Genomic DNA, 18,831 nt, shown 5'->3' with positions numbered 1-18,831 from the left:
ACATTATCGGTATCTGCAGTCCACCTTGCCGATGTTGTAGAAATATTAAGGAAAGGTAAAAATCCCTCAACCGCAGTCAGACACAGGTGTTACCATCTTGAGTTCCCCTCCCCCGCAGTCTGCTCCCCTTTATTTAGTCACAGTAACAATAGAAAGGGGCCGGCCCATCCCCCGACCACTCCATGTAACACGGACACAGGAAGATGAGACTTGTCAGAGGACAGGGGAGGGCATCAACATGGCCGGACAGACAATGCACACACCCCATCCCTGTATAAGGCCTCATGCACACGACCGTTGTGTGGATCCGCGGCCGTTGTTCCGTTTTCCGAGATTTTCTGCGGACCCATTGACTTTCAATGGGTCCGTTGAAAACTCGGAAAATGCACCGTTGTTCATCCGCGGCCGTGATCCGTGTTTCCTGTCCGTCAAAAAAATAGGACCTGTCCTATTTTTTTGACGGACAACGGTTCACGGACCCATTCAAGTCAATGGGTCCGTGAAAAAACACGGATGCACACAAGATTGGCATCCGTGGTCTGTGGCCGTAGGCTACTTTCACACAGACGGATCCGCAGATCCGTCTGCATAAAAGCTTTTTCAGAGCTGAGTTTTCACTTTGTGAAAACTCAGATCCGACAGTATATTCTAACACAGAGGCGTTCCCATAGTGATGGGGACGCTTCTAGTTAGAATATACAGAGAAATGTGTACATGACTGCCCCCTGCTGCCTGGCAGCACCAGATCTCTTACAGGGGGCTGTGATCCGCACAATTAACCCCTCTGCAGTCCTGGTTGCCATGGTTACTTAGCAATTTTTAGAAGCATTATACTTACCTGCAATGTCTGTGTCCGGCCGGGCGCTCCTCCTACTGGTAAGTGAAAGGTCTGTGCTATAGGCAATGCGCCGCACAGACCTTTCACTTACCAGTAGGAGGAGCGCCCAGCCGGACACAGACAGCGAAGGTAAGTATAATGCTTCTAAAATTACTAAGTAACCATGGCAACCAGGACTGCAGTAGCGTCCTGGTTGCCATGGTTACCGATCGGAGCCACAGCGATTACACTGGGACTCCGATTGTAACTCTCCGCTGCCACCAATGATGGGGGAAGGTGATTTTAATTAGGGGGGGAGAGGGGAGGCCGCACTGGCCACCAATGAGTAAAATACAGGGGAGGGGGGTCTGCCCCCTGCTGCCTGGCAGCCCCTGATCTCTTATAGGGTGCTATGATATGCACAATTAACCCCTTCAGGTGCAGCACCTGAGTGGTTAATTGTGCGGATCACAGCCCCCTGTAAGAGATCGGGTGCTGCCAGGCAGCAGGGGGCAGTCATGTACACAGTTCTCCGTATATTCTAACTTGAAGCGTCCCCATCACCATGGGAACGCCTCTGTGTTAGAATATACTGTCGGATCTGAGTTTCACATGTAACTCAAATCCGATGGTATATTCTAACATAGAGGGGTTCCCATGGTGATGGGGACGCTTCAAGTTAGAATATACCATCGGATTGGAGAAAACTCCGATCCGATGGTATATTAACTCCTGACTTTACATTGAAAGTCAATGGGGGACGGATCCGTTTGCAATTGCACCATATTGTGTCAACGTCAAACGGATCCGTCCCCATTGACTTCCATTGTAAGTCAGGACGGATCCGTTTGGCTCCGCACGGCCAGGCGGACACCAAAACGACTTTTTTTTCATGTCGTTTTTTTTTCACGGAAGAAAGCTCGGCAGGCGGCAGTCCAGACACCAGGGGGCACCTCACCTGTTGCATCTTTTCTCATCAGGAGAATCTGTGTGAGTCTTCTTCTCTCCTCCCCTAAATGGCCTGCCCCATGGGATCTACCAGGACATAGTAACTATACCAAACATTATCTATTTTATTATCCTGTTTTTTTTCATCCATGTTGTTACTCTCAACAATTATCATCCAGTAACCGACCCCCTGAGGAACCATAGTGGGGAAACGCGTCGGGGTAAAAATTTGACATCAAGAACTGTGTAATAAATTCCAAATGTACAGGGCTGTACAGGGCAAGACAGGATAGGCACGGGGACAGGGTGATCCCACCATCAGGGTTCATCCCTGGGCAGAGGATTATCTTAGGGCGGGTACAGGGAGAGAATCATCCCCAGTACCCACAGTAAGGTGCCCTATCCTCTATCCAATTCCCCAACCTCCGACTATTGTCATCAACGCCCCTGGAATTTACACCTATCGTATTTATTATTAATATTTTTTTTCACCAATTTCACGGTGGTAGCTGGGCAACATCTCGTCCTGTTATATATTTTGGATACCCGGTTACCAGAGGGTGTCTATATGTTTTTGCTTTTTTAAAATAAAACTAAATAAAAGCTATACTTTAAAAGGGTCCAATCTCCAGGCTAATACTATATTAACTCCTGACTTTACATTGAAAGTCAATGGGGGACGGATCCGTTTGCAATTGCACCATATTGTGTCAACGTCAAACGGATCCGTCCCCATTGACTTACATTGTAAGTCAGGATGGATTCGTTTGGCTCCGCACGGCCAGGCGGACACCAAAACGACTTTTTTTTCATGTCGTTTTTTTTTTCACTGAAGAAAAAACGGTCACTGAACAACGGAAATCCGTTTTGCGGACCGCAAAAAAAAAATGTCCGTGTGCATGAGGCCTAAGGAAAGATGAGTCATGTCCATTGTCTGATCAGCCAGGCGGCCGCCCACCCCCCATCACGGTCAGCATGGACCCCATTCAGTACTGCTCAAAGCGACCAGTATCTAGTGAAGATCATTCTACTGGTTCTTATAGGTTTGAGACTATCTGCGAGACATTGTCAGTATACGGTACGAGTATACCGACAGGGCAGATAGGCATGTCTTAAGAGCAGATATGTCTCCAGAAAGGGATAGCGAAGCCGCAGCAGAGGTGTAATATGTATCTCTCGTTATGCAGACTTCACTTCTCTAATGTGTATAGACATGTGAGGGGAAGAAGCCCAGCGCTTGCACTTAGTGCTCACAAACCGGCAAACGCCCCCCCCCCCCCACACACTGAGAACGCGTCTCCGAGCCCGTGAGAAGGTTTTACCACTGGTCCCGATTCAACCCAAGTGCCCTCTGCCAGAGCCTTCTTCGGTAAAATCGGACACAGGGAGACAATATATAAAACACACACACATCCTAAGATAAAATGTCTGCATAATAAAATTTCCACAACTGTGATAATGCGTATAAAGCGAATACTAGTAAGTGCTTCCATTATGGAAGCGCGCACTAGTATGCATCGGGTGCCGGGAGCGGTGAAGAAGCGCAGCAAGTGCTTCCGATACTCACCCTCCCTGGTCTTCTTTGATGGGGCCCGCGCTGCACTGTCCTGACCCCGTACAGCGCCAGGACGTAGTGCGCCCACTATGACAGTGCAGTGCGGGCCGGAGAACACAGGGGAGCGAGACGCCGGACCCGGAGATGAAGAGGAGCCGCGGCGCAGGAGAGGTGAGTTTTTTATTTTATAGGTCTGATAGGGGTTAATAAAGGTCTGATCTGAGGTCTGATAGGGGTTAATAAAGGTCTGATCTGAGGTCTGATAGGGGTTAATAAAGGTCTGATAGGGGTTAATAAAGGTCTCATCTGAGGTCTGATAGGGGTTAATAAAGATCTGATCTGAGGTCTGATAGGGGTTAATAAAGATCTGATCTGAGGTCTGATAGGGGTTAATAAAGGTCTGATAGGGGTTAATAAAGGTCTGATCTGAGGTCTGATAGGGGTTAATAAAGTCAGGGAGGAGGGGGGGGATGGTGTGGAAATTGGCATTTGGCACTAGTATATTATAAATTATAAATTGACTACCAACTAAAGGCTTTATTAATTTATAATTTACATTTATGATATACTAGCGCCAAATGCCAATTTCCACCACCTCAGTGACCACCAACTAATATAATAGATATTATGAGATATAAATTATCGGCTATCGGCCTGAAAGTTCACAGATTATTGGTATCGGCTCTAAAAAATCAATATCAGTCGATCCCTACACCGAACCTTATAGTGACCCCCCTATAGTGCCCCAAACCTTATAGTTCCCCAGAACTTACAGTGCCCCCCTATAGTGGCCCAGACATTATAGTGCCTCCCATTTCGTGCCCCCCTTGTAGCGCCCTAGACCTTATGGTGTCCCCTGTGGTGCCCACACTCCTTATGGTGGCCCCCGCTACTTATAATGCCCCCCATGCTGCCCAGCATTATTTTGTCCAACAAACAAGAGGAAAAAAAACACAAGATGTTCATCTGACTTCCGACCCCAGTCAGTGAAGTCCTGGCTTCTCCACTCTCGCATTGAATTCAATGCACCGCCTGACACCCGCCTGCACCGTACTACTTCTCATAGGCCTCAGGCCTAGTTGCTTGCGACCTATGACAGAGAACGGCAATGCAGAGAGCAATTGGCACCCATGAACCGCTACAGTGTATATGTCTGCAGCGGGCAGCACATCTGGGACCCAGGCTCCAAATGTTTTACCCTAGCAACACCCCTGGCACTCACTATTCTGCTGGTGCAGTTACTGTGTACATACATTACTTATCCTGTACTGATCCTGAGTTACATCCTGTATTATACTCCAGAGCTGCACTCACTATTCTGCTGGTGCAGTTACTGTGTACATACATTACTTATCCTGTACTGATCCTGAGTTACATCCTGTATTATACTCCAGAGCTGCACTCACTATTCTGCTGGTGCAGTTACTGTGTACATACATTACTTATCCTGTACTGATCCTGAGTTACATCCTGTATTATACTCCAGAGCTGCACTCACTATTCTGCTGGTGCAGTCACTGTGTACATACATTACTTATCCTGTACTGATCCTGAATTACATCCTGTATTATACTCCAGAGCTGCACTCACTATTCTGCTGGTGCAGTTACTGTGTACATACATTACTTATCCTGTACTGATCCTGAGTTACATCCTGTATTATACTCCAGAGCTGCACTCACTATTCTGCTGGTGCAGTCACTGTGTACATACATTACTTATCCTGTACTGATCCTGAGTTACATCCTGTATTATACTCCAGAGCTGCACTCACTATTCTGCTGGTGCAGTTACTGTGTACATACATTACTTATCCTGTACTGATCCTGAGTTACATCCTGTATTATACTCCAGAGCTGCACTCACTATTCTGCTGGTGCAGTCACTGTGTACATACATTACTTATCCTGTACTGATCCTGAGTTACATCCTGTATTATACTCCAGAGCTGCACTCACTATTCTGCTGGTGCAGTCACTGTGTACATACATTACTTATCCTGTACTGATCCTGAGTTACATCCTGTATTATACTCCAGAGCTGCACTCACTATTCTGCTGGTGCAGTTACTGTGTACATACATTACTTATCCTGTACTGATCCTGAGTTACATCCTGTATTATACTCCAGAGCTGCACTCACTATTCTGCTGGTGCAGTCACTGTGTACATACATTACTTATCCTGTACTGATCCTGAATTACATCCTGTATTATACTCCAGAGCTGCACTCACTATTCTGCTGGTGCAGTTACTGTGTACATACATTACTTATCCTGTACTGATCCTGAGTTACATCCTGTATTATACTCCAGAGCTGCACTCACTATTCTGCTGGTGCAGTCACTGTGTACATACATTACTTATCCTGTACTGATCCTGAGTTACATCCTGTATTATACTCCAGAGCTGCACTCACTATTCTGCTGGTGCAGTTACTGTGTACATACATTACTTATCCTGTACTGATCCTGAGTTACATCCTGTATTATACTCCAGAGCTGCACTCACTATTCTGCTGGTGCAGTCACTGTGTACATACATTACTTATCCTGTACTGATCCTGAATTACATCCTGTATTATACTCCAGAGCTGCACTCACTATTCTGCTGGTGCAGTTACTGTGTACATACATTACTTATCCTGTACTGATCCTGAGTTACATCCTGTATTATACTTCAGAGCTGCACTCACTATTCTGCTGGTGCAGTTACTGTGTACATACATTACTTATCCTGTACTGATCCTGAGTTACATCCTGTATTATACTCCAGAGCTGCACTCACTATTCTGCTGGTGCAGTTACTGTGTACATACATTACTTATCCTGTACTGATCCTGAGTTACATCCTGTATTATACTCCAGAGCTGCACTCACTATTCTGCTGGTGCAGTCACTGTGTACATACATTACTTATCCTGTACTGATCCTGAATTACATCCTGTATTATACTCCAGAGCTGCACTCACTATTCTGCTGGTGCAGTTACTGTGTACATACATTACTTATCCTGTACTGATCCTGAGTTACATCCTGTATTATACTCCAGAGCTGCACTCACTATTCTGCTGGTGCAGTTACTGTGTACATACATTACTTATCCTGTACTGATCCTGAGTTACATCCTGTATTATACTCCAGAGCTGCACTCACTATTCTGCTGGTGCAGTTACTGTGTACATACATTACTTATCCTGTACTGATCCTGAATTACATCCTGTATTATACTCCAGAGCTGCACTCACTATTCTGCTGGTGCAGTTACTGTGTACATACATTACTTATCCTGTACTGATCCTGAGTTACATCCTGTATTATACTCCAGAGCTGCACTCACTATTCTGCTGGTGCAGTCACTGTGTACATACATTACTTATCCTGTACTGATCCTGAGTTACATCCTGTATTATACTTCAGAGCTGCACTCACTATTCTGCTGGTGCAGTTACTGTGTACATACATTACTTATCCTGTACTGATCCTGAGTTACATCCTGTATTATACTCCAGAGCTGCACTCACTATTCTGCTGGTGCAGTCACTGTGTACATACATTACTTATCCTGTACTGATCCTGAATTACATCCTGTATTATACTCCAGAGCTGCACTCACTATTCTGCTGGTGCAGTCACTGTGTACATACATTACTTATCCTGTACTGATCCTGAGTTACATCCTGTATTATACCCCAGAGCTGCACTCACTATTCTGCTGGTGCAGTCACTGTGTACATACATTACTTATCCTGTACTGATCCTGAGTTACATCCTGTATTATACTCCAGAGCTGCACTCACTATTCTGCTGGTGCAGTCACTGTGTACATACATTACTTATCCTGTACTGATCCTGAGTTACATCCTGTATTATACTCCAGAGCTGCACTCACTATTCTGCTGGTGCAGTCACTGTGTACATACATTACTTATCCTGTACTGATCCTGAGTTACATCCTGTATTATACTCCAGAGCTGCACTCACTATTCTGCTGGTGCAGTCACTGTGTACATACATTACTTATCCTGTACTGATCCTGAATTACATCCTGTATTATACTCCAGAGCTGCACTCACTATTCTGCTGGTGCAGTCACTGTGTACATACATTACTTATCCTGTACTGATCCTGAGTTACATCCTGTATTATACCCCAGAGCTGCACTCACTATTCTGCTGGTGCAGTCACTGTGTACATACATTACTTATCCTGTACTGATCCTGAGTTACATCCTGTATTATACTCCAGAGCTGCACTCACTATTCTGCTGGTGCAGTCACTGTGTACATACATTACTTATCCTGTACTGATCCTGAGTTACATCCTGTATTATACTCCAGAGCTGCACTCACTATTCTGCTGGTGCAGTCACTGTGTACATACATTACTTATCCTGTACTGATCCTGAGTTACATCCTGTATTATACTCCAGAGCTGCACTCACTATTCTGCTGGTGCAGTTACTGTGTACATACATTACTTATCCTGTACTGATCCTGAGTTTTACATCAAGACACGGAGGCTTCGTATTGCTTTCTCCTTCTTTACTGAACCACCAATAGCAGCAAAGAGAAAAAATTTACATACAAGGAACCATAGCAACCAAGGTCCCTCCCCACTGGCCCCTATAATAGGCCGCTCTTCCTCTGTAACTTCCTCTTTCTTTGCTGCTGCCAAGATAAGTACATCCTTTATTCTCTGCTGTTTTTAGCTACTGTATTGTTGTAGTTTTGAGCTGCGTACATAGGGTGACTAACCCTGTTTGCTGCTCAGCGCTCCGCTTGCGTTTGCGTCTTGCTTTGCAGGTGGGGGGTTTATGTTCCTCTGCGCTTATCCTCGCGCTTTGGGGATATTCATGCGGCCGCATTAAGGCTCTCCCTCCTTCCCTCCTCCCCACCCCCCAACCGGGTTCTGTTCATTCTGGGCTTGCATTTGTCCAGAAATCTGAATGCCCAGTTTGATGAGTTACAGCCTAGGACACAGGCGTTCTCTAGGTTCAGGTCCTGACAACCAGCCTTGTACTCCACTTGTGTCCAGAACTTCCCCTAGCTCATTCCTCATATTACTCTGCTGGAGGTATTTTAGTATGGCCGTTCGCCTCATTGGTTCCCCACCCCCCAGATGCATTCCTACCTGCGCTGGCGCCACGCCCTCTATTTCGGCGGCGCCATTCCCGGCGTTTCCTTCCATCTCGATGGCCCTCTGTGATCGCCGGCCGCGAGATCTCGCGAGATCTCGGCGGCCATCTTGGAAGCCCTCTGCGATCGGCCGGCCGCGAGATCTCGGCGGCCATCTTGGTGAGGTCGATCGCATTGCGCGGGCTTCCGGGGGCGGTCCTTCCACAGTTCCGGCTTCCGGTCACTTGTTCCGACTCCCTGCACGGTCGGCGGCTCCTGCGCTCCTGCTCCTCGGCTCATCGGCTCCTAACGCTTCAGGTGACATCAGACCTGGTCCCCTGGGTTAATCTTGCCCCAACGCTGCCCCTGTTAGGCATCAAGGCTAGCTTAGTTAGGCATTCACCTCAGACATGTCTGCCCCTACCCCACCTCCTACTGCCAGTCGCCCCCCATCCTCTCCGGTGGGACTTCTCCCCACTGACACTGATGCGCAGGCACTTGCCCTGCAACGATCAGTTTCTGACGCGATTGTGGCAGCCATGGGCTCCATGTCGTCGGTGTTGTCACAGACTATTGCTCAGGCTATGTCCGCACGTCCGGCTAGTGCTCCCTTGCTAGACCCCATTGCCGTACCGCAGCCTACCTCTATTGAACCCCCTGTATTACAGGGGAATTTGACTGGTGCGCACCTTGCCACCCCAGAAGCCGTGCTTAGATCACGGAAAAGGGCCTCTTCCCGCCAGGCAGAACGGGCGCGGACATGGAAATGCGCTAGAGCGCAATCACCGGACCTGTCTGACTCGGAACGAGCTTCAGACGAGGAGGAGTTAGCGGATTTGGATTACGGCACAGAAGAGGATCTCAACCCCCCAGGTCAGGGACCTTCGGCCTCCGCTGCGGCGGCCTCCTCTGCCAAGGAGGTGGCGTCGACTTCCGCTGCTACCCGTTCTGAGGTTGTGTTGGATGATTTGGGCGAACCGATGTTCGACCCCGAGTCGCTTCATCACCCTCGTTCGGCGGAATGGCTCCCCTCCCCTCATGTGGGAGCGTATTTGGAGCATTGGGTGCGTCACTCGCTCAGCCGCGAGTCACGCAATAAGCTTAGGTCCGAGTGTCCCCGGCCAGTGGTCCCCAATAAGGTGTGTGACACCCCGTTGGTGGACCCCAAGATGTCACAGTTTCTAGCTAAAACGGGTTGGAACCCAAAAAAGGGCCTAGATTCAGCGCTCCGCAGCTGCCAGGACAAGATTTTAGACGTCTTTGGTCCATTGACCAGGATTTTGGAGATGGCTGAGGCGGCTAGGCTTGAGGGTACCCCGATTGACCCTATGGAATTGAGGGGTTGGGCCCAGAGGGCCATATGCCTTACTGGCAACGCTAATACGGCCGTTGCAATTGAGAGGCGCAAGGCTATCTTGTTCAAGATAGACCCCAAATTGGCCAATTTGGCGCTCACTGAGGCAGGGAAGGACGCCCAGGGCCTCCTCTTCGGCGGGTCCTTCATCAAGGACATGAGCCGGTTCGTGGGCACTTTTACAGCGCTAGATAAGGCCCAAGCATCCATGCGTAGGGTCTTCCAGGGAAGGGCCTCTCATCGGGCCGGCAGTGGTAGGGGCCGCATATCCGGCCGTGCAAATTTCCAGGCCCGTGGAACATACAGAGGTCCAGGTGGACATCGTCCTCAGTTTCAGGACCAAGGCAACGCAGCTCCGTTCTTCGCCACAAGAGGACATCAATGGCGTTCTCGCTCCTTCCGGGGCAACCCGAACACTCGCAGACCATTGGGTAAGTGCTCCCCGGTTTGGGGATTTCTATGCTAGCGCATAAGCTAATAATTCAGTGTTATAGCAATTGACTCATATCCAGTATTTCTGTGTTCTTACCCCCTTTTCAGCCTCTTACATTTCTATGTTACCTTGGCCAGGGAGCGGACTCCTGATTTGTTCCCACGCTTGAAGCCGTATTGCCACGGTCCCATGGGTACTTACCAGGGAGGGGATTTCACATAGAGCTCAGGAGGTCCCCTTATCTAATTCCTTCCCCTCCGCTAGTTCACCCGGTAGCACGGTTCGTGCATCGGTGGACGCGGAATTGCAGTCCATCTGACAGAGGTTGTCCCTAGAGCCGGCACACCCGGCATGGGCGGGGGGGATCAGCTTTATCTCCCTCGTGCAGAAGAAAGATGGGCGGATGTGACAGGGCATCAACCTTCACATTTTGAAGGCGGTAATTTCTTACCATCTCTTCGAAATGAAGGGGATCCAGCGGGGTCGCTGAAACGTCCAGGGCGGACCTATTGTCTGATCTCGGTTGCCCCCTCAACTGGGATAGATTCTGCCTTACTCCGACCCAAAGGTTGGAATCCTTTGGATTCACGGTGGGTTCACTCTCAGGGTCCCTCAGTCTGCCGGCGGCGAAGTGGCGGATTTTTCCGCTAGGAGTTGCAACATGCGCTCCTCGCTCCCCATCTCCCGTTTCGCCACCTAGCCCGCATTCGGTCCGGTTGGTCTCATCATGGCCGGTTGTTTTCCCATGCCCCACTGCATTTTCGGGCGCTCCTGCGACCGAAGATCGCCCTTCTTCGGTACGATGCCTCCTTGCGGACGCGGTGTTTCCGGGTTCGGGACCCCGAGAGGAGTTGAGTTGGGGGATAGTCAGCCTAGAGACATGGAATGTGACTGTGGTCTGTGGATCTCTACCGGAGTTGGCTATCTAATCGGATGCGAACCTCCAGGGCGGGGGTACCCAGGGCTACGGGCTCTCCGCTGGGGTCCCTGGTTGGCGGATGTAACCCTCCTACACATCTTGTGTTGGAGCTCCTGATGGGGTGTTCACGACAACTTCAGGTTTATGGATCCGAGGTCCGTCGTTCGTTTCACTTTTCGACTCTACAGTCATCGCACCCGGTTCTTCAGCGGACGTGCGGACCCGAAGGCTATGACGACGGACGCAGTCCTCCAGGACTGGGCTGTGTCCCGCCTATACAGGTTTTATCCATTTTCATTGACCCAGAGGACACTTACACAGTTTCTCCGCCTTCGGGGGGCCCAGGTTATAGTGGTTCCGTTCTAGGGGTCCCAGGTCTGTTTCCCTTCATTTTTGTAGATTAGGAAGAAGACCCCGGTCCTTCTTCGAGCCGGTTGGATCTCCCACACAACCCTCGGGGTCTGCGCTTTTCCCTTTATCCTCGACGGATCCCTGCTGTGGCGCTTTCACATTTAGGCAGTTGTCAGCTTATTTCCTGGCGTTTTTTGCCTTTTTTGCATTCATTGGGGTCTCGATGGTGAGGACTCTTGATTACGACGCATGTTCTGTTACCCCGGATGGGGTCATTTGTAACATTCCGCGTCACATCATGACTAGCATTGTCTTATGTCCTTCCCAGTTTTATTCTTCCCTGATCTTTTGTTCCAGGGCGTTCCTTTGGGAATACGTGTCCAGGACCCTGGCACATTGGTGTTCGGCCAGTTTTTCATTTATTTATTCCTATTGTCATCTTTTCGGATGGGGTTTTTCCCCTACGTTAGCACGCTGGCTTTTAGGGGTCAGGTCTTGGCGGGTGTAGACACGTCTATCTTCAGGGCCCCTTCTGCGTATGGGACCTCTGTCACCGTTTGGGCGGTTTTGGGGGCTAGATTTGGGGATGTTATACGTCTTCCTGATGGGTCCGAGGTTTCCAAGTTCAGGGAGTACTGCTTTCGGCCTCCATCTGAATTGTTCACTGCAATCTTAGACGGGCTTTGAACTTGCAATACGAAGCCTCCGTGTCTTGATGTAAAACTTAATGATTTTCCTATTTCATGACGTAAAGTCATAGTTTTATTAAAGACACGGAGGCGAGTATTGCCCGCCCTATTCCCTCCCTTGGGGTTTTGTCTCGCGGTTTTTGTTACAGGGGTCATGCATCATTACCTCTATGTATTATTAACCTTAAGTTATTTTGTTTTAGGTATTGATTGTCCTAATGTTTGTTTCATTGCCATTGTTTGCATGTTATTTAGCCATTTATATTGTCTTCTGACATTTTACACTTGTTGAGTCAGTTGCGTAGATGGCTTCCGTACATGCTGTCCTGACACGTTTGTTTCACCTAGACCTATGGTCTGTTTTATTTTTCAGGATGAAGCTATTTCCGCTATCGGTTGCCGTATTATCGGTTGAGGTCTTCTGCAGTTTAGCCAGGTTTGGCTAGTTGGTTGCGCTAAATGGGCGTTGGATGTTCCGTTCCAGTTTAAAGTTCGGCGTTTTCGTGTGGATGTTCGGGATGTCAGCATCAGTTTTCAAAGAAAGAGGAAGTTACAGAGGAAGAGCGGCCTATTATAGGGGCCAGTGGGGAGGGACCTTGGTTGCTATGGTTCCTTGTATGTAAATTTTTTCTCTTTGCTGCTATTGGTGGTTCAGTAAAGAAGGAGAAAGCAATACTCGCCTCCGTGTCTTTAATAAAACTATGACTTTACGTCATGAAATAGGAAAATCATTAAGTTACATCCTGTATTATACTCCAGAGCTGCACTCACTATTCTGCTGGTGGAGTCACTGTGTACAGTCGTGGCCAAAAGTTTTGAGAATGACACAAATATTAGTTTTCACAAAGTTTGCTGCTAAACTGCTTTTAGATCTTTGTTTCAGTTGTTTCTGTGATGTAGTGAAATATAATTACACGCACTTCATACGTTTCAAAGGCTTTTATCGACAATTACATGACATTTATGCAAAGAGTCAGTATTTGGAGTGTTGGCCCTTCTTTTTCAGGACCTCTGCAATCCGACTGGGCATGCTCTCAATCACCTTCTGGGCCAATTCCTGACCGATAGCAACCCATTCTTTCATAATCACTTCTTGGAGTTTGTCAGAATTAGTGGGTTTTTGTTTGTCCACCCGCCTCTTGAGTATTGACCACAAGTTCTCAATGGGATTAAGATCTGGGGAGTTTCCAGGCCATGGACCCAAAATGTCAACGTTTTGGTCCCCGAGCCACTTAGTTATCACTTTTGCCTTATGGCACGGTGCTCCATCGTGCTGGAAAATGCATTGTTCTTCACCAAACTGTTGTTAGATTGTTGGAAGAAGTTGCTGTTGGAGGGTGTTTTGGTGCCATTCTTTATTCATGGCTGTGTTTTTGGGCAAAATTGTGAGTGAGCCCACTCCCTTGGATGAGAAGCAACCCCACACATGAATGGTCTCAGGATGCTTTACTGTTGGCATGACACAGGACTGATGGCAGCGCTCACCTTTTCTTCTCCGGACAAGCCTTTTTCCAGATGCCCCAAACAATCGGAAAGAGGCTTCATCGGAGAATATGACTTTGCCCCAGTCCTCAGCAGTCCATTCACCATACTTTCTGCAGAAGATCAATCTGTCCCTGATGATTTTTTTGGAGAGAAGTGTCTTCTTTGCTGCCCTTCTTGACACCAGGCCATCTTCCAAAAGTCTTGGCCTCACTGTGCGTGCAGATGCGCTCACACCTGCCTGCTGCCATTCCTGAGCAAGCTCTGCACTGGTGGCACTCCGATCCCACAGCTGAATCCTCTTTAGGAGACCATCCTGGCGCTTGCTGGACTTTCTTGGACGCCCTGAAGCCTTCTTAACCTCCTCAGGACCGCCGTACGCAGGATTGCGTCTTTGCGGCGGCCCTGCTCTTCTGGGTGGACGCGCCGGCGCGTCCTCTCACGAGACGCAAGATTTCCTGTGAACGCGCGCACACAGGCGCGCGCGTTCACAGGAACGGAAGGTAAGAGAGTTGATCTCCAGCCTGCCAGCGGCGATCGTTCGCTGGCAGGCTGGAGATGTGTTTTTTTTAACCCCTAACAGGTATATTAGATGCTGTTTTGATAACAGCGTCTAATATACCTGCTACCTGGTCCTCTGGTGGTCCCCTTTGTTTGGATCGACCACCAGAGGACACAGGTAGCTCAGTAAATATGTTGCACCAAGCACCACTACACTACACCCCCCCTGTCACTTATTAACCCCTTATTCACCCTTGATCACCCCTGATCACCCCATATAGACTCCCTGATCACCCCCCTGTCATTGATTACCCCCCTGTCATTGATCAACCCCCTGTAAAGCTCCATTCAGATGTCCGCATGATTTTTACGGATCCACTGATAGATGGATCGGATCCGCAAAACACATACAGGCGTCTCCCTGGAGCCTTCCAGGGGGGGTGATCACCCCATATAGACTCCCTGATCACCCCCCTGTCATTGATCACCCCCCTGTCATGCTGCATTCAGATGTCCGTATGATTTTTACGGATCCACGGATACATGGATCGGATCCGCAAAACGCATACGGACGTCTGAATGGAGTCATGGTGATCAATGACAGGGGGGTGATCACCCCATATAGACTCCCTGATCACCCCCCTGTCATTGATCACCACCCCTGTCATTGATCACCCCCCTGTCATTGATCACCCCCCCTGTCATTGATCACCCTCTGTAAGGCTCCATTCAGACATTTTTTTGGCCCAAGTTAGCGGAATTATTTTTTTTTTTCTTACAAAGTCTCATATTCCACTAACTTGTGTCAAAAAATAAAATCTCACATGAACTCACCATACCCCTCACGGAATCCAAATGCGTAAATTTTTTTTGACATTTATATTCCAGACTTCTTCTCACGCTTTAGGGCCCCTAGAATGCCAGGGCAGTATAAATACCCCACATGTGACCCCATTTCGGAAAGAAGACACCCCCAGGTATTCCGTGAGGGGCATATTGAGTCCATGAAAGATTGAAATTTTTGTCCCAAGTTAGCGGAAAGGGAGACTTTGTGAGAAAAAAATAAAAAATATCAATTTCCGCTAACTTGTGCCAAAAAAAAAAAATTCTATGAACTCGCCATGCCCCTCATTGAATACCTTGGGGTGTCTTCTTTCCAAAATGGGGTCACATGTGGGGTATTTATACTGCCCTGGCATTCTAGGGGCCCCAAAGCGTGAGAAGAAGTCTGGTATCCAAATGTCTAAAAATACCCTCCTAAAAGGAATTTGGGCCCCTTTGCCCACCTAGGCTGCAAAAAAGTGTCACACATCTGGTATCGCCGTACTCAGGAGAAGTTGGGGAATGTGTTTTGGGGTGTCATTTTACATATACCCATGCTGGGTGAGAGAAATATCTTGGCAAAAGACAACTTTTCCCATTTTTTTAAACAAAGTTGGCATTTGACCAAGATATTTATCTCACCCAGCATGGGTATATGTAAAAAGACACCCCAAAACACATTTCTCAACTTCTCCTGAATACAGAGATACCACATGTGTGACACTTTTTTGCAGCCTAGGTGGGCAAAGGGGCCCACATTCCAAAGAGCACCTTTCGGATTTCACTGGCCATTTTTTACAGAATTTGATTTCAAACTCCTTACCACACATTTGGGCCCCTAGAATGCCAGGGCAGTATAACTACCCCACAAGTGACCCCATTTTGGAAAGAAGACACCCCAAGGTATTCCGTGAGGGGCATGGCGAGTTCCTAGAATTTTTTATTTTTTGTCACAAGTTAGTGGAAAATGATGATTTTTTTTTTTTTTCATACAAAGTCTCATATTCCACTAACTTGTGACAAAAAATAAAAAGTTCTATGAACTCACTATGCCCATCAGCAAATACCTTGGGGTCTCTTCTTTCCAAAATGGGGTCACTTGTGGGGTAGTTATACTGCCCTGGCATTCTAGGGGCCCAAATGTGTGGTAAGGAGTTTGAAATCAAATTCTGTAAAAAATGACCAGTGAAATCCGAAAGGTGCTCTTTGGAATATGGGCCCCTTTGCCCACCTAGGCTGCAAAAAAGTGTCACACATCTGGTATCTCCGTACTCAGGAGAAGTTGAGGAATGTGTTTTGGGGTGTCATTTTACATATACCCATGCTGGGTGAGAGAAATATCTTGGCAAAAGACAACTTTTCCAATTTTTTTATACAAAGTTGGCATTTGACCAAGATATTGTACTGTCTGGCCATTGTAGAACCTCAGGAAACATGACAGGTGCTCAGAAAGTCAGAGCTGCTTCAAAAAGCGGAAATTCACATTTTTGTACCATAGTTTGTAAATGCTATAACTTTTACCCAAACCATTTTTTTTTTACCCAAACATTTTTTTTTTATCAAAGACATGTAGAACAATAAATTTAGAGCAAAATTTATATATGGATCTCGTTTTTTTTGCAAAATTTTACAACTGAAAGTGAAAAATGTCATTTTTTTGCAAAAAAATCGTTAAATTTCGATTAATAACAAAAAAAGTAAAAATGTCAGCAGCAATGAAATACCACCAAATGAAAGCTCTATTAGTGAGAAGAAAAGGAGGTAAAATTCATTTGGATGGTAAGTTGCATGACCGAGCAATAAACGGTGAAAGTAGTGTAGGTCAGAAGTGTAAAAAGTGGCCTGGTCTTTCAGGGTGTTTAATCACTGGGGGCTGAGGTGGTTAAAGGGCTTCTGTCAGCCCACTAAACCGTTTTTTTTTTTTTTTGCTTAATAATAACCCCTACACTGCGATTTATCCATACATAAGTAAAATAATAATTTTGGTTCAGTAGAATTTGCTAAAACCCTATTTTTATAATATGTAAATTGCCTTGCTACGTCACATGACGTCACATCTACACCCGGCGCAGGCGCATTGAGGATGAAGCGACCGAGTGAGTGGCCGCCTCTCAGTGCGCCTGCGCCGATTGAAGATAGGTACGGCCGCGGCGCAGGCGCCAGATATTGAATGAAAACAGGCAGGGCCAGCGGAGAAAGATCCCGTCCGCTGGCCCTGTCAATCAACAAGCAGAGGGGGCGTCATTACCATCGGAGGATGCGGCTGCTACCAGCAAGTAGCCGCCCTACTTGCTGGTAGCAAGGTAATTTACATATTATAAAAATAGGGTTTTAGCAAATTCTACTGAACCAAAAATATTATTTTACTTATGTATGGATAAATCGCAGTGTAGGGGTTATTATTAAGCAAAAAAAAAAAAAAAACGGTTTAGTGGGCTGACAGAAGCCCTTTAACAAGAATTGAACCTCTTTCCTTGAAGTTCTTGATGATCCTATAAATTGTTGATTGAGGTGCTGTAACGGTCGCGTACACACACACACAGGGGGGAGGGAAGTGACCACTGCGCTCCACCCTCACCCCTGGCCCTGCCTACTTGCCTCGCGAGTCCTAATGACAGGGGACAACTGGACGGCAATCCCTAACTTGGAATAAGTGCAGGGATGACAGACAGACAAACAACAGGACGTGAACGGACCGAGTCAATACCAGGAAAGCTACAAAGTACAAATGGAGCAAGCAGAGAATTGTCAGGAGAAGCCGGGGTCATAAATACCAGGAGAGACGTGATGTACCAAAGGAGTCAGCAGAGGATCGTCAGGAGGAGGCCGGGGTCAGAATACCAGGAGAGCAGCAAAGTACACAAGGAGCAGGCAGAGGATCGTCAGGAATTCAGCAGGAGGTAAGTACGCCAGGAAAGACCAAATCACAGGTGAAACCTAAATTAACAGGCAACCTGTGGCCAGCAGGCTGCCTGTATTTATAGTGGGGAGTGAGGGTCATGTGACGTGGCCAGCGTCACATGACTGACAGACCAACCAGTCGAGCACCGAGTGATCAGCTCGGCGCTCAAGGCAGACTAGGAGCAGGGAGCCACCCAGCTAGTAAAGCCGCCCTGGGGATGAGGTCAAACACAGATCCTCATTCCCAAAGCTAAGCAACAGGTCTGCGGCTAATGGGGGACCGAGTGCACCTTCGGAACCCCGTTACAGTACCCCCCCTTTTACGAGGGGCCACCGGACCCAAGACTTCAGGCGATAGCTTTTCAGGGTGTTCTAAATGAAATTTTCGAACAAGTCTAGGAGCATGAACCTCCCTGGCAGGTACCCAAGATCTCTCTTCAGGTCCATACCCCTTCCAGTGAATCAGGTACTGCAAGGAATTACGCACCTTCCTGACATCCACTATTTTAGACACCACATACTCGACAGCATCCTTAACAAGAACCGGCGGAGGCGAGGCTTTTGATGGTACTACCGGTTCAAAATATTTTTTAAGTAGAGACTTATGGAACACATTATGAATGTGGAATGACTCGGACAGCTCCAACCTAAATGATACCGGGTTAATCACCTCCGTGATCTTATATGGTCCAATAAAACGAGGAGCAAACTTTTTAGAATCTACCTTAAGAGAGAGATTCTTGGAGGAAAACCATACCTTATCCCCAACCTGAAAATACACCCCCCTTGAACGTCTCCTATCGGCCTTGAGTTTCTGAGAACTTTGAGCCTTTTCTAAGTTCGATTGAACCTGGGCCCAAACTGTGCACAGTTCAGAGGAGAGCCTATCCGCCTCAGGGTTAGAGGAGGAGACGGATGACCTAGAATGAAAACGGGGATGGAAA

The sequence above is a fragment of the Bufo bufo genome, chromosome 3 (genome assembly GCF_905171765.1).
Source record: "Bufo bufo chromosome 3, aBufBuf1.1, whole genome shotgun sequence".
In the NCBI taxonomy this organism is placed as follows: Eukaryota; Metazoa; Chordata; class Amphibia; order Anura; family Bufonidae; genus Bufo; species Bufo bufo.
This window is presented reverse-complemented; position numbering follows the sequence as displayed.